This window comes from Melozone crissalis, unplaced genomic scaffold (assembly GCF_028551555.1).
Source record: "Melozone crissalis strain CALT ecotype California unplaced genomic scaffold, PUWL_Pcris_2 ptg000021l_1, whole genome shotgun sequence".
NCBI lineage: Eukaryota > Metazoa > Chordata > Aves > Passeriformes > Passerellidae > Melozone > Melozone crissalis.
The window spans coordinates 4,993,978-4,999,179 of NW_026535799.1; the positions used below are offsets into that span (position 1 = coordinate 4,993,978).

At 56.9% G+C, this 5,202-nt stretch overlaps 1 non-coding gene across 1 annotated transcript; it reads right to left on the minus strand.

Moving 5' to 3' along the window:
- Positions 1-2,443: 2,443 nt before the first annotated feature.
- On the minus strand, positions 2,444-2,596 carry LOC128937704 (5.8S ribosomal RNA). Its single transcript, XR_008483063.1, has one exon. It is a non-coding gene; the product is annotated as a 5.8S ribosomal RNA (ribosomal RNA).
- Between the last annotated feature and the right edge of the window lie 2,606 nt (positions 2,597-5,202).

Here is a 5,202-nt window from a genome sequence, read left to right on the forward strand (position 1 = left end):
TGGTGCAGCTCCACGCCAGCGAGCTGGCCCCCTTACTCATTGAAAGTTTGAGAACAGGTTGAGATCGTTTCAGCCTCAAGACCTCTAATCATTCGCTTTACCGGGTAAAACTGCCCATTGCCGAGTGCCAGCTATCCTGAGGGAAACTTCGGAGGGAACCAGCTACTAGATGGTTCGATTAGTCTTTCGCCCCTAGACCCAGGTCGGACGACCGATTTGCACATCAGGACTGCTACGGACCTCAACCAGAGTTTCCTCTGGCTTTGCCGTGCCCAGGCATAGTTCACCATCTTTCGGGTCCTAGCACGGACGCTCACTCTCCACCTCCCCGGCCCCGCGAGGGGGCGGCGGGCGAGACGGGCCGGTGGTGCCCCCGGGGCTGCCCGGCGCGACACGCGTCCCGGGATCCCACCTCAGCTGGGGCACGCCGGCCCTCACCTTCATTGCGCCGCGGGCTTTCGACAACGGCCCCTGACTTGCGCACGTGCTAGACTCCTTGGTCTGTGTTTCAAGACAGGTTGGGTGGGTAGTCGACGTTGCCATGGACTCCGGGTGCCCCAATGCGGCCCGTGAGCCTGGCCCGGCGGCACCGCGCGGTCAGGGCGCACTGAGGACAGTCCGCCCTGGTTGACAGCAGCGCCATGGGCCGGCGGTCCCGGCCCCCACACCCCTGTGAGAAACGCCACGCTGCGAGGATGCCGCCCCCCCGTGAGAGGGGGGGAAACGATGCCCCCTGCCACGGTGCCGCCGATGGGGTGGGAAGAGGGCGCGGCGGCGGTCCTTTCCCTCGGCCCCGGGATTTGGCGAGACCTGCTGCCCGAGGGCTGTAACACCCGCTGCCGCTCTTTGCGCGGCACTGGGCCACCTGCCCACCGGTGGCCTTCACAGCCGACCCGGATCCGGTCACAGTGCACAGCCGTGGAGGAAATGTGCCCGGCCAGGATCACCCACCGGCTGGGCAGCGGTCCCCACACTGGCCCGCCCCGCCCAGCCCGCCCCCGCTGATGGGGTTCGCCCGGGGGACGGAGGGGAGGCGGAGGCGAGGATCTGCCCAACCCGAGCCGGCCAACTGCAACTCGCCGGGTTGAATCCTCCGGGCGCACTGCACGGGCCCCACCCGTTTACCTCTTAACAATTTCGCGCCCTGTTGAACTCTCTCTTCAAAGTCTTTTCAACTTTCCCTTACGGTACTTGTTGGCTATCGGTCTCGTGCCGGTATTTAGCCTTAGATGGAGTTTACCATCCGCTTTGGGCTGCATTCCCAAGCAACCCGACTCTGAGAAGCCCTGGCCCCGGCGCGCTGAGGGGCTGCTACCACCTCACACTGTCCGCAGGCTGCGGCCTCGATCACAAGGACTTGGGTCCCCCAAGAGCACTGCCAGGGAAGGGGACTTCTGTACGCCACATGTCCCGCACCCCACTGCGGGGCGGGGATTCGGTGCTGGGCTTTTCCCTCTTCGCTTACCGTTACTGAGGGAATCCTCATTCGTTTCTTTTCCTTTGCTAACTAATATGCTTAAATTCAGTCACCATGTCTGATCTGAGGTTGCAAGCTGAAAGCTGGGCCGCACCGCCTGGCCCATGCTGCTCCTAAAGAAGTGGCATGCCAACAGGCCAACAGCCAGCCAGCTTCTCCCACCTACTACCCTCACCTTCCTCCCCACTGGCACCTGCGCGCCAGAGGAAAACAAAGCCAGAGGGAGAGAAGCGGAGACGGAGACCCCATCCCGGAGATGAGAACCGAAAAGGGAGTGTGGCAGAGACAGCCCTGATGGGGGACCAGGTGGCACGTGATGGCCTTGGTGGAGGGAGAGAGAAAAGCCATGGTGCTATTTGCGCCCCGAGACAACGACCGAAGAGGAGGAGGGCAGGCGAAAGGAGGAGGGGGTCGGAACATCTGTCCCCAGTGCTCTCACTTCGCGCGCTCGGCAGCACAGCAGCCCGGCACGGTACCGCCCTGGTACCCACCTGCAGACAGCCGCCCGCGCGGTGAAGAGGCTGGGGGTGAGGTCTGCGCCTCATCTCCCTCTTGCCCTCTCCGTTCTCTTGGCCCACGGTGGTGCTTTCAACGCCGTCTCTCACTCTCCTCAGCTGCCATCACCACCGTACTGCAGCACGGGCGCTGCAAGGACAAACTCTGCCCCAGTGGCTCACTCCAGGAGTGGGGAGCTACGGAGTAGTCCCTGAGTCTGCATATAGGGGGATGAAGGCCCTGGGCGGCAACAATGATGACGACGGCCGTGACGATGATGACGCCTGCTGAGTCACAGGAAAAAAATTGAGGCCACCAAGGGAAACGCATCCCTTGCCAAACCCCTGACCGCCTTCCCTCAGGGCACCGGCGAGCCACCATCACCACCGCCGCTGACCACAGTCAACTTGCCTGCGAGGTGACCCCAGCCGCACCACCGTGGTGGCCGCCGGATGGCGACTCATAATCAAGCAACGCTCAGACAGTCGTAGCCCTGGGAGGAACCCAGGGCCGCAAGTGTGTTCAAAGTATGGATGATCAATGTGTCCTGCAATTCACATTAATTCTTGCAGCTAGCTGCATTCTTCATTGACGCACGAGCCGAGTGATTCACCGCTAAGAGTTGTCTGGCTTTCAGCACCGATCCTGCACCCGTGGAGGGGCTGGGACCGCTCACATGAAGCGGCCCCTTTCTCTTGTGCTGAGGACGTGCAGGTGCGTGCCTGGCTTTGACTGTGCTTACTTGATAGTCAGGATTGCAGACATAGGAGATCCAGCCACACTGAACTGGAATTCTTCCTCAAACCTCCACACTATGGTGGCACTGAAGGAGATCTGAGCAGTCTGGTTCCCACCTGGTGCAACGATGCCCTCCTTGGGCGCAAACTTGAAGCAGAAGCCCACGTTTGCAGTTGAAGGGCTATAGGTGAAGGGAGCATCAATAGCTCCTAGGTTTATCAGTTCCACCTGCAGCAGCAAGAAAGCAAAGCGGAAATACATGTGGAATCTTCCCTTCTTGTGAGTTATTGTCTAATGACGCAATTAATACCCAGAAATAGCAGACGATGCTTTGAATGGCAAAAAAATACAACAGGACAAGTTCTGCCTTTAGGTTTTCATGCAAAGCAGCGGCAACTCCACAGAACTGGAGTCCACAACCCTGGGGTTATCCCATGGACACAGAGCAGTGCCCCTCTGGTCAGCATCACCAAGTTCATTCAGACCTGGCCCTGAGAGCAACGTGCGTAGGGAATCACCCCAGAGCTGCTGCTGCCCCACTGAGCACAGCTCCAACAGCACCATCTACTCATCCACCTTTTCCCATGTCATGAAAACAATACATTGATTATGAGGCATCAGCATCAAAATGTATAGACAGCATCATCTTTTGGTAAGAAAACTCAGCATGTCTTTGCATCCCACAGCCAAGCTTTTGGAAGTGTCTGGCATGATGTAGTGCCTCATTTTCTACCTCTTTCAGCTGCTCTCTCTTTGTTTTTTTTGCAAACTTGACACTATTGAGGAGGAGGCAAATAGGTAGAAAAATGCTTTGCTTTATTCCCAGGAACACTTTTCTCTTTCTAGAGCCAGAGATGCACCAAGGCTGAAGTGTGGTGAGGGACTGGTCAGCAAGGGAAAGAACTCCCAAGCCCTTTGCAAGGGCCAGCACTGAGCCAGGAGGCTGGATGGCTTTCCTGTGACTTGCAGCAGTAAGCAGGAGACACTTGACTGGAAGCTGTCTGCAGTGGACTGAAGCTCAAAGGCAGCCAGTTTCTTCCAGCTGCTTCTGAACAGCCCAGTCCAAAGGTGCCTTGTGTCTGGCACTGCCACAAAAGCCTCTGAACATCCCTTTTTGACCCAGGCTTCGTTTCATGTGCCAAGGGGTTGTTTTGCAGCAAGCCTCCCAGCTGATTCCCAAAGAAGGAACTGGGGCTTCATGAACAACAGACACACCTTTCAGACCCTCTCAGATTTCACCAGTACATCAAATATTCCCTGCTCACAACTGCCCAGGTCGGCAGCAATTCCACACTTCCACCAGGCTTGCTCCTCCCTCAGGAGCCATCAGGATCCACCCCAAGCCCTGCTGCTCACCTCACAGACGTGGGGGGTGTCAATAGAAATGTTCCCAATGTACAGAGTAGGAGAGCTGAATTCTACCAAGGGTCCTTGGCCTTCCCCTGAGAGCAGGGGCAGCCTGCTCTCACAGTCTGGGGAGAGATGTCCATTGCAGTACAATCATTCCCTCTGTTATACTGTATTTTCCAGGCTGCCTCAGTGCTAGTCCCTGACTCTGAGCTGGATGCAACCAGCTCCTGATGCTGCAGGAGAGGATATGGACCCTCCTCTTCCCTCAGCCTCGGGGCTGACTTTTAATTTCTAACCCATTCCTTGGGCTGCTTTCCAATTTCAGCCACCAGTCTGCTGAATTTAAAACATCTCTGCTGCCTTGTAGCGACAGGCCAAGGAGTTACAGGCATAAATTGAAAGAAAGGAAATTTAGCTTTGATATTAGGAAGAAATTCTTTACTCTGAGGGTGGTGAGACACTGGAGCAGGTTCCCCAGGGCTGTTGTGGAGGTTCCAGCCCTGAAAGTGTTCCAAGCCAGGCTGGATGGGGCTTGGAGCTACCTGCTCTAGGGGGAGGTGTCCCTGCTCAAAGGCCTTTAAGGTCCATTCCATCCTTAACATACTATGATTCTGTGGTTTTCTTCCCATGCACTTAGAGGAGCTTTGAAATCCATTCAGTGAAGGCACAAAGCTCCTACTGAGTTTGGCAATTGCCAAACTCCCTGGCCCAGGAACACAGGACATTTTTGCCAAAGTCCCCAACTCCTGACACTCAGCACTGTGTTCTATTTCCACAGACAGAGCTGCAAGGGCTCAATTCCCACAAAGGGAGAGAGGCAGGTGCTGGCCAAGGCTGCTCCTTCTACCAACACCCTGGGCTCAGGGGGGCTCAGCCACCTCTGCTCTGCTGCTGTCTGGGCACTGGGAGGTGATCCAGGCTCAGGGAACACAATTCTAACTCAGCTCCTGCTGCCTGATTATGGATCCATGTCAAATGGACCCATCATCCTGGAGGCCAGGGGCCTGCAGGGGCTGAGTGCTTGTTCACTAAAGCTGTTCTGCTCTGCAGCTCTCTGGCCTTTGAGGGAATGCTGGCAAAGCCATGGTATGAAAACCTCTCCCTGCACTGCCTGGGCTGTTCTGGGATCAGTCAGGCACACA